The sequence below is a fragment of the Dermacentor silvarum genome, chromosome 7, assembly GCF_013339745.2.
Source record: "Dermacentor silvarum isolate Dsil-2018 chromosome 7, BIME_Dsil_1.4, whole genome shotgun sequence".
NCBI classification, from domain to species: Eukaryota; Metazoa; Arthropoda; class Arachnida; order Ixodida; family Ixodidae; genus Dermacentor; species Dermacentor silvarum.
The window spans coordinates 74,778,113-74,789,870 of record NC_051160.1 but is presented as its reverse complement, the minus strand read 5'-3'; the positions used below and the strand labels follow the sequence as shown (position 1 = coordinate 74,789,870).

Here is an 11,758-nt window from a genome sequence, read left to right as displayed (position 1 = left end):
TGGTCGGGCGGGAAAAATTTCTGCTACGCCTGATGTATTAATATATATATATATATATATATAGACACAAAATTGGAGCACAAGACAAACGTCCCAACAAGCAGTGACCAATGACCGATGATTGGGCACCTCCTGGATTCCAATCGGCTTCTATTGTAAGTGGCCAGTGCCCTTTCTGTGTCAGAAAACGGCATTGCCTCCATGTTAAATATGGGCAAGATGGTGGGAAAAGTAGTATGTAAGCATAATAAATAAATATGTTTTTTAAAGAGTGCGTTTTGTTTATTTGTTAGCCCTTAGCGCACAATAATATGAAACAAGTTTGGGTGATCTCTGCGACGTGGTGTCCATATTTTACATGAAAGCCTAGGTCTATTCTGTAACACGTAGAGACGGGGTGCTGGCCAGTGTGCTGGGAAACTGCTTGGCAACCACGCACAATCTACGCTGTTATACTTTGCCGGTAGCAAATCGTAGCGCAGAAGCACAGGTACAAATGTTTAATCAATAGGACGGCATGCTGTCTACCGTTCGTCATGATGTCAAACTAAGAAGCACGAACAGCGACAATTGTTTACGTTGCTGGTCCGTAGTTCATTTCGCGCCGGTTGCTTCACGTATTAAAATAAATATATATTTTTAATGCAAACGATTAAAACAGTGCGCGCACACAGGGCGCGACATTTGCGACGTTTGAATTTTGCACTATTTCCCGCACGCTCCGTACGTGACCGGCCGGCGCACTGCGTTACCGCGATAAAGAAAATAGTTCCTCAAGTAGGCTAAGCAGAAAATTTTCACACTCTTGCAAACCACAGAAATTGTTAAGAAATACTATTATATTACAAGATTTGTTAATAAATATGGCAATTCATATCTATGAAAGCGTGGATTTGTATGCGCGTTTTTGTGTGAATGCGCGCTTGCGCTGTTGACTCTTTGGCGGATTCCGGAACTTTGTGCGTGCGGCGTATGTGTGCGGGTTGCGTGATGAGTTTGCTGCGTTTTCTGTGCCCTTTGCCTCGCTGTGACATCTTTGGTATATCACAACTTATTGCTCGGTCTTAATGGGCTACACGTTGCCTCGAAGATCACCATGATCGCCTCCGACTCAGCCACATCGAAGGTGAGTGAGTGTTTCGAATTCCACTTGCTCGTTCATTGCGACGCTATCAGCAAAAGTGCGTACAGAGCCCGTGCGTGTCTTCCACGCGCCTCTGTGCTCGTTTTCATTACTAGTACTATCCGTCCGTTGCGAGAATTGGTTGTGCAGCACTAGATTTGTGATATTGAGCATGAAGTTTTGTCCTGATCTAACTTCACAGCGCGGTTGCGGCGACGTAAAGCAGCTATGTGGAGCCAGCTAAATCAGGGCATGTTGTGTCACGGCCGGGCTCGACTGGCGCGCGCGCTCGCTTCTTGCGAACGCGCGCGCCAGTCGAGCCCGGCCGTGGTTGTGCGCGCCACGATGTTTGGTACGGTGTTCCAGCACCGATTGAAGTTAGCCTTATTAATGAGCGCTCGTGCTTTGCCGTTTTCGTGGAAACAATGGGACGTGAAATAATCCGAACTGTACTGTAATCAAGTATATTTCGTTCGCGCAACGCCGTCCATTGACGTGCATCTACTACATGGCGTGTCGGGATCGGCGAAAATATGGGTGGGGCTTTTTGCCGTTCTAATGTATTCTGCTGCGCTGTTCGCTTCAGGATCGAGTGACCAGAGTCCGCTGACACGCCGTGCGGTAGACACGCGCTGTGGCGCGATAATAATAAAGAATTGCAATGGCGTATATGTGATTCTATGTGATAGGTGAGATAAAAAAGGGCTGACGCCAGTGAATGCTGTGAAATCATCAGGTTATGTGTGGTTTGTTTTCCGCCGGTACGCGCTCGGTGAACTTTTATTTTAACCATTATCTCCCTTCGACGCCATCGAGTACTTCGCGCTAACGCCTTCGCGTAGGCGCTCTATATTCACGGAAAAGGCAGATTCCGTGGGATGCTATGTTCTGCTTTAGTGGGATGAAACATTCAAAATAATGTCATCGTGTGAAGTTTCAGCCTTTGGCCCTTCAGTAACTGATTGATATAACTAAGTTCGAAAATCAGTAAAGGAACGAGATGCTTGGGCATATTTGCCGTGTCGTCCCACTGTGCCCCCAGAGGCAGGTAAGCGTTATCGACAAATGTCAAAAATTAGCAAGGCTTTTTATGAGATAGAAGCAGACAGCTATGTCAATAAGTTATTTTTGCTTTGAATTTACACACTAAAGAGGAGAGTGAGTTAAAGGGGAGCGTATCTTGTGATCTAAATGACGCTTTGCCATAAGCTTGGAACAATGGTTTGTTGGTGGAGCAGTTCTGTGGAATACTTAGAGAGTAAGCAAACTGCAGTAGCAGCAGTTAGACGGGGAGTAAAAAATGCAACACTGTTTTTATATGAACGAGCTACCTTTAGGATGTGGCCGCAACAATTCATGCAGTAGATGAGCAAAAATAATTTTAAAATTTAGGAGAGAAATTAAAAGTAAATTATTTGCCCACCTCACACTGCCAGTGACAAGAGCAGCCATGCTTTAATGTTTTAATCAGTCATTTATATCCATATATTTATGTCGGCCTAATCGTCCATGTATATGTTTTGATTGTTGCTTTTGAGTTATCGTGGCGGCACATTTTAATACTGACATCTGTTTTCAGAATCAAAATGAGCCTGGAGACGCCACAGCCGGAATGCGAAAGGTGAATTCTTTGGCCATTCATCGTCTAGCGTCACCATGATCAAATGCACTGTTGCCAGGAGAATGTATTGCCGGGCGGTATTCTCCTTAAGATTTAGTAAAAATGGTAGCATTAAGTGTCTCCTTTGCAATTTTGCATAGCCTTTGATTTACGAGTCGATTCAATTATTTGATGAGGTGGGCAGTTGGCACACCCTGTTTTTGTGTCGTATGTACACATTCAGCTGAGTAGGTCTGGGACACAGCAAGCGAATCTGATGTGTAGTGGCAATCGCATTAACGTCGATAGTTATCTTCCTGTTTGAGCTGCTTGCTTCTGCTGCTTGCCAACACAAGCAGCAGTTGCCCACAATGGGGTGAAAAAGGTTCATTGAAGAATGGCACATACTCTGAGTCACATACCCAGAGATCCAAGCAGGTCCATCAGATGGTTATTAACCCACTTCCCGTCTACATAGCAGCCCTACCCATTAGGCCATTGACCACCAAGTGACACAAATTGGCTGGAAAATAGTTAGACAGACACCGGAAAGTATGTGAAGTATCCCAAAAATGCTACTTGCATTAAAGTTTTCAATGCATTGGTTTACTTACTATTTTATTTTGTACTGGGTGAATCCTTGTTTTTCTGAAGCACATGGCATCCTAACAGCATAACAAGCTATGACATTAGTTTTAGTTGTTTTATTAGTGACATTAGTTGACATTTTAGGTCTGGAGCAGGCAGTATTTCTGTGATTTATTCCGAGTGTGGCTGTTGTGTAAATAATCCTTAAACTACCTCACTAATATTATTTACCTACACGTGCCGTTTCACATAGGTTGGAGAAGTTCTCATTCAGATGATCCTGGTACAGCTTGCCATGGTGGACCAGGCAAGTTTGCAAGGGCCTTGATTCACCATGTGTTCACAGAGAACCTCATGGGCCACTCACTTCTCGGAAACAACACCACCAATAGGCAAAAAGAGGCTCTTGGCCTTATCAGGGTCAACGCTGCTATAGGCAAGTACTGTACATCCTTTTACCCATTGCTTTTTTGCCTTCACATATTGTACTTGGAATTACCAGCTTGCTATTAGCACAACAAATGACTTTCAAGTAGCCTGTGTCTGCAACTACGTGCTACAATAGCCTACTATTTGGAATGAATGTTCATTTGATCTCAAGCCTCTAACGCCTCCATACTAAAGTGCTAAATTTTAAAAGCAGCCTTAACTGCCAGAAGTGATTGGTGGCTCCAACTGACAAAGTTAGGTGTATTTGCGCATTAGTTGCACTACTTGACTGTCATTGCAATGAACAGTTGGAATGAAGCAACTACCAATTTGTAGTACCAATCTGTGAAGCTTGCTACCAATATGGTGCTATAGCGGGTGTGCTTAAGTAGCCTGAAAGTGTTGTTATAATATAGGAATTGTGGAGAAGCTATGCTCAAGTGCAGTTACTGCTCAACTCGAGGGACAGCACTTCCACCAAATTTCAGCAATCAAAATGGCCCTCCAGATTCTGTAATGCAAAACATGGTGGTTTCACCTATTTCAACAGACCACATTGAATTAAAGTTGCTCCTGTCTTGAAGGAGGTCCATGTGGTGGCAGACAGTAGCCTTTAAGCATAGGGGGCTTAAGTTACGGGGCATAATTGTTTGGTTGTTTCGATCAAAGCAACAATAGGAACAGTTGCCAAATTCGTTGTCAACATTGCTATGTTTAGCAATGTCCATTCATTCTAGGCATTCAACCAAGTAAGATACCATTTATCACATTGTATTCTAGGATGTGGAAAAAACAAAGGTATTTATTTGACTTTTCCTCACGTTCCCATAAAATGATCAGTACTCAATAGGCCCTTGGCAGCTACTATATAAAGCTTCTTGCAGAACATGAGGCATGTCCACAGCTCCCACTCTGAAATTGTTGGAAATGTCTCCTGCTTTCTTACTTAAAGGACGCACTTGCCTGTTTTCAGCGTTATTATAAACCAGTGCTCAAGTACTATGGGTTTAGATTTATCAAAGATTGAATGAGCTTTGTAGGTGTTCATGTTTAACCCTTTGAGGATCACATATTTTCCGGCAAACGACCCCCAATTTAAGCGTTATATTTTTATTCTGGATTGTTCTTCAGTGACCTTCCCAGAAAAAAAATGGGTAAATAATTTTTTAGGTCACAAAGTCAAAAAGGTTTCTTAGTGTCCGCTGTTTTACACCATGTTTATTGTAGCATGCAGGGCAAACTAGCATCATCACATTTTTTAAATGTAATGACACTCACAAAACATTAAACTAGGTGAATACTCTCCAACTACTGCAGTGATGGGCACCATAGAATAAAGAGAAAGATCAGTTTTGGAAGAAGCCAAGGGGCAACAGCACAATCAGGATTTTTGTAGAAGTCGCATAAGGTTACAGATTCTGTAATGTGATGCTTGGGAACACTTCATTCTTAAAAGGTATGCTTATTTATATGTTCTTTCGCCGCCTCATGTTTATGGTTGTGACCACACGATTTGTTTCCATCACTCTACATGCATGGCAGTGACCCTCAAAGGATTAGCAGAGCCAGTCCACTTGAATATTTCTCTTGTAAGACTGAGCATTTCTTCGTATTTCTTCTTCGCATTTATTTGTGTTAGTGTAACCAGGTCGGCATGCAACTGCAGTAAATCCTCGTTATAAGCAGTATTTTGTTTTCAGTAGAGAGGCATAAGAATGGTCATCATGACGCGAGAAGTGCACTCCAGTAGCATATGAGCTTGTAAAACAAATTCAGATATACCACACTCAATTTTGGCCGCATAACCGTATTTGGAGCAACTCCTGCAAGGAAAAGTTCAATAAAGTGCTGCACATTTTGAATATGATTGTTGAGAGAACTAATTTTAGTTGCCCGTAGTCTACCTTTAAGTTTTTTCACCAACAGTGTGAAGTCTTTTTTCCACCATTTTGTTCCTAAGCATGCAACGTTCACATTTTCACATCAAGGATATTCATGAAGTTATTCTGCCACAGTGGGCTTTTCCTGTTTGCCTTCTGCATATTGTACTAAGTGGAGTCCTCCGGTGCCACTCCACTTTGAAAGCTGGTCATTCTCTAGAATTGAACTCGTGAAAACTTGGAATAAACAAAACAAATGAAACAGTTTCATTATAACTGGGTGTACTGTATGTCGCACTTTTGCATGTGGAACATTGATCTTTAACGTCATGCTGTTTTTCCTTTTTTTACAGGCTTTCCCTGTCACAAGTTTGCTGGGACAAACATGACCTACATTAAGAACACTCTGGCCTCACTTCTCGCAAGGGACCTGAAGTGTCCAGAAGAGCTCAAGTCTGTGGACAGTTCAAGTGTTGTGCACTTGCAGCCCTAAACATTTTTTATTGTTATTATGATGTTTCTAGTCACCTGAAAAGCCCAGGTTGGATGGTTCAGACACAAGTACTGTGTTGCGATTAATAATAAATTGCACAAGTGTTGCGCTCTGTACTTTAGTACATTTTACGTAAATCTTTAATATATTTCTACAAAAGCTAGTGTTTCTTGACTATTTTAGTTCATAGGTATCTCGGGTCATTTCATGCCAAGACTGTTCCATGACGGCACACCATTTCAAGTTTGTTTGATGAAGCAAAGTAGGCCCAGTGAGAAATTTTACAGAAAATTAGGTTTCATACGTACACTGGAAAGTGGAATCTGTGCTATTGTCAGAGTGGTTCTGTTTAAGGAAAACTACATATTAACATATGTTTGTAGTGTAATGAAGCAGAGGCGCCCCAGGGTATGTGCCGACTGAGGAGGAAGACGAAGGACCGTGCCGTGATCGCGAGAGAACCCCGTGCTACAAAGAGTCCTTGCAGTGCCTACCAGTACCTAGCGTTCTTACAACGTTATCGACGACAATAAACCTCGTCGCATAGTAATGGTTTATTTTTCTATTTCAAAACAATAAGAATTAAGTGTTAAAGTTTGCTTAAATTCAGAGTACAACAACAGTTCTCGGGCAAGGCAGTGATGTGCTTTCTTTCATGTATGCATGAAATCTGATTTCTTGCAAATTCTTTCATTCTAACTAGTTTTGCAGCACTCAAAAATAAAAAAAAATTCCTCATGCCAGTTCAATTTAAGTATTCCAGCAGGTAACTAATGGCCACTGTGTATCAGATAAAAATCTTAAGTAGTCAAAGTGAATAAATCGCTTGGTATGTAATGACCTGCCCAGGAACCTAGTAATCATGGCAGAAAACGCAACTGGATCGTGCAACAAGCAATGCAGCACAATAAACTGCTCCCATGGCACAAGGTATTGTAATTACCATGTCATTTCAGAGGTAGATAACATTTAGTAAAATGGGCACACCATTTAACCAATAAATAAGAGTCTCAGTGGACTCATGCAGATTGTGCCATGATTATTAAGTTACTGGCTACCAAATAGAGAAATCAAGTACATTTTAAATGGTATTTACTGTAATGCTTGTATAATATTTATTTTCTATTTATTTCAATTTTGAGAAATGTTTTACTTTAGGGCCACGCACATCTCTCAGTATTCAATTTCGTTATTGTATCAAGCTGCTGGCAGTTTGTAGATTGCGTTAGGAATTTTTCGATCTCAAGGCACACATGGCTGTACAGTTAACAAATGTTTGGCTTCAATAAACAATTCAGCTAGAAAAAATGCTTTTTGTCCACATCAATTTTGAGCTGTTGATTTTGTGAAGCAGTATTGATTTTGTGTGTTAAGCCAATTCGACAACTGGCTTAATGGTTCTGCTAGCAGCTCTATAACATGTTTTATAACAGGCTATATCTAAAAGTGGTTTTGATCCCTGGGTGACCCAGGTCTTCAATACAGAAGTGCCTGAGTTTGCCCCTGTCCTCTAGTATGCAAGGACCACATCAATATGGATGGCATCAATGGTAATGCCATGAGACTCAACGTAGCTCAGCGGTATTTAAAGAAAAGTCTAGTGCAGTTTTCAACGCTATTCACCAAACAGCATATTTCAGTGGGCTCTCAAGTGATTTCAATAGTGACGTTCAGGACTGCTCCAATAATATTTAAATGGTGTTGCATTATTGACTAACATTGCATGTTGGGCTTGTTGGCATAATATAATGGAGGCAAAAGGCATAGTGCATCAGAAACAGGACACAAAAGAAAGAACACAGACAACACACACGTTTGGTGATTAACGCGTGTGTTGTCTGTGTTCTTCCTCTTGTGTCCTGTTTCTGATATGTAGCATCTTTTGCCTCCATCAAGCAATATTGACGTTTAACGCTCATCCAATAATACTTCATTGGGGTTTCAATATTGATGTTCAACAATGCTTCAATAATATCTCAATAGGGTTTCAATATTGATATTCAATACTGTTACAATAATATTTCAATGGGGTTTCAATAATGACATTCAACACAGTTCCAACATTATGTCAATGGGGTTTCAATATTGACATTCAACATATTTCAACAATTTCTCAACAGGTTTTCAATATTGACATTCAACACATCTTCAACAGTTCTTCAATGGGCTTTCAATATTGGAATTCAACATGGTTTCAACAATCCATCAATTACTTCTCAAATTGAAACGACCCAATGATGTTTCAACAAAATGTCGCGGGCCAATTTTCAACACCTGTCAACGATTTCCTCAATAATGTTTCAACAAAGCCTCAATGTGCTTTCAATGCTATTTGTTGACATTGACCAATGACGTTTCAACAACCTTTCAACAATTTTTTGTAAGAGAATGTCACAAATATATTAGGTTCCTTTACTCTTTTTATGCTTATGCCTAACAAGTGTATCTGAGAGACTTCATGTGCTAATAATTTTGTGCACAGAATAGTTTGCACCACATATATGTAATATAATTTGCATGTCAGGAACAGCCGCGCCAAAATTTTTAAACGACCCTAACGAACATTCATATGAGGCATATTCCTCTCCGAGAAATCTTGAAGGGTGTTTCAAGACTCTTGCTTGATTTACTAAACTAATAAATGTTCACCGACATGCAAATAAATGCGAAACCTTTTACTTTGTAACGTTGCATAAATTCATAATGATGATTTATTAGTGTTCGTTCACAGCGATCACAATATCGACTAATTCCACATCTTCAGGTTGTCTTCGGAGATAAAATCCGTGCTACAAAACAGACTCAGTGCTTTGATCCTTTCAAATAAAGGGTTTTTATTTATATTATGAATTTTGAAGCACCCGTTGAGGCGCTGCTGCAAGTCCATGACGGCATAGGCAGCTTCAAGGTGGTGTCGACAGTCATCTCTCGTTCTTGACCCTCTTCTGGCGTAGTTGTTCAGTGCTGTTAAAATTATGCTTTCGGTGTACTACAGGTGTATTTCAAAAATTTTGCGTAACCTGTATTTCTTGAGTTGTTTTAAAACATCCAACGAATATCGTACAGTTGGCTTCATTGAAGTTCTATCTAGATTCGATTGCTCAAAGTTATGTATAATGCAGCATCTGCATAAATTAGGCGCCTTGAGAGATGAATTCCAGTCATTCCTAATCAGAGCGGTATAAAGGGGGCATGAGGTGCATTTCCTATATTGAAATGCATCTTCCCAAATATATCCTCTGCTGATTTAACGCAGTAAGGTGCCTTCGCTTTCGTTAGCAAGTAAAAATTCCCTCTTCCCTGTTTTTGGGAGCTGTTATAGCCCATCTCTTGAGAGCACCACCAGTCGTGTTGCCCTCCCGTTCCAACGAGTCGCATCCAGTCGCTCCCGCATGGGTATGCTGTGAAGAAGCACTCTGAATTTATGGACTCATGGAATAATTCTCGAGCTCTTGCATGGCTGCAGCCGAAGTCAAGCCCTGCAGGGAAGAAATATAATGTACAAGATTATAGGACATTGATGTATACGTTCAATTTACCATATGTGTTTATGAAACTGTGTATGTTTCACGCTCCAGTTAAACATTGCGCAATGCGTTTGCCAGGGCGACCATACTTCGGAAATGTGAAATATTGTGTTCGAAGCTACAACGAATCCATAGACCTGGTGATCACAGTCAATTGTTGCGAGTCTTACGGAGCGACTTCTATCAGTGTAAGAGCTATCAGCTTCGGATACAGTCTATTCCTCGGGACACTATTTCTGCTCCCATATAAGCTGATACCGCCACCCACAGTGAGCTGCCACTAGCTGCGGAAGCACCTTTCCCACGTGGCCCCCAGGGTGATTTATTACACCGCAAGGAGATTCACATCCGCACCACACGGCCTACATTTGTATATGCCGTTGGACATGTTCGCCTTTGGGCGAACTTAAAAAAAAAAGAAAAGAGCCGTACAGAACTTCACAACCTTCATGCTGTGCAGAAGTTTGCGCGAAATAGCTTGCTACACATGTGTAGCGCTGGTGTGTCAACAGACTCATTCGTGATGATGATGGCTCGGTTTTTACAGCCACAACACCCTCCACCGTTATCTTTATATATTGACAGTAGGTCGTTCTTTTACATTAGCCAGCTTAGATCGTCTTAACCTAACACACAACATTTTCCGTGTTTTTGCTCTTCGGCTACGCAAGCACGTTACGAAGACTTCTTCAGTTCGCGGAAATTTCAGTATAGTTCAACCACTCTTACACACGTCGGGAACGCTTTAGTAAATACCCGAAGAAAGAATAGTCTACTTTTACATCGGGGATATATACCTACCAGTAAGATGTTACTCATTATCATTACCGCATAAGCTTCTGACACTAACTGCGTTGGAAAACGTTCATGATTTGCGGTTTATTATACGAAGAGGTTTATCTTTCTTGGTCAAATTAAACTTATATAGCCCCGTGTAGCCTTCTGATGTCAAAAGTACCACCTTAGTGGCCACTGTACTTTATTTAGCCAGTGTCCATACTGCTGGAGCGTGTGACATGATGAAGGCAGTTAACAAGGGAGAAATTTGCAGTGGCTTTGCCACACGGACTCAATGCAGATATAATAATTGATACAGATGAACGTGTAATATTTCACGACGGATGCGGGCGTACAAGAGTAGACCATTCAGCACTTGCTTCAATCATGGTTGAAATATTCAATGTAATGGTGGCCCTTTCGGCAATGACTGTTGACTTCTCGCAATAAAATCCTGATGCATGATTTGCTTGGCAAGATGTTTGTTAGAAGTATCTGACTTTTCATAAGATGGGGAACCGCCTCTGGTGTCCGAAGGCGGGTTGCCCTATCATTATTTCATACCTTATCTCGCCGAGCAGTAGAATATACTAAATACATCGTCTTTGCCATGTAGATATTTTTTCATGTTACAATGTGTACTGAAATTGTGCGTAAAATATTTCTATTCACAAATCTATCACAAAAAACCCAAATTGTTTTTCATTGACCAGAATTCACTTCATGATTATTGACTTTTTATTGAAAGGGAAAAGAAGTCTATTGTCGTTTTTGTTGTTGGCGGCAATGAAGCAATCCGGAGGAAAAACACCAATGCTGATAGTATAATTATTTTCTTGATAACTGCAACGCCTGTGATTTTGTCAGCGATAAGATTCACATTTCGTGGAGATATTGGTAAAAAACACCATACGTGCTTTATGAACAAGGCGGCCCCGTTAGTATATGCATATGCCTAGCATATTTTATTAAGACATCTGCATTCACGTTCATTTGACGCTATATATATGCAATGTATGTTGACTAGTGCACCGGCTTGTTCGTTCTGCGGGGTCCGGATTTCCCCGCTAACAACATAAAGTTATCGCTCAGCGCAACACGTCACTTCAGGAATTGGTATCTTGTCGTTGATCCAATCTGTTGAGCCTTTTGTAATCAGATTGTGTGCGTGACTCGAATAGTGCTGTTCTTTCTGGAAGGTATGTGAGCGCCAGCGTTTAGGCTAGAAACTTGAACGAGTCACTAAGAAAAGCTGACGCACTTGACCCGCCGATCAGATTTAGACAATGGATGACTGTGCTCGCCGTCTTCGTTATTCTGGTGTGCTGCTTGCTTTTCTGG

The 11,758-nt window shown here is 41.2% G+C and overlaps 1 long non-coding RNA gene across 1 annotated transcript; it reads left to right on the top strand.

Annotated features, from left to right (window-relative positions):
* Positions 1–987: 987 nt before the first annotated feature.
* Positions 988–3,724, top strand: LOC125946546 (uncharacterized). The gene is made up of 3 exons (XR_007467654.1): positions 988–1,126; positions 2,703–2,744; positions 3,565–3,724. It is a non-coding gene; the product is annotated as an uncharacterized LOC125946546 (long non-coding RNA).
* The last annotated feature ends 8,034 nt before the right edge of the window (positions 3,725–11,758 follow it).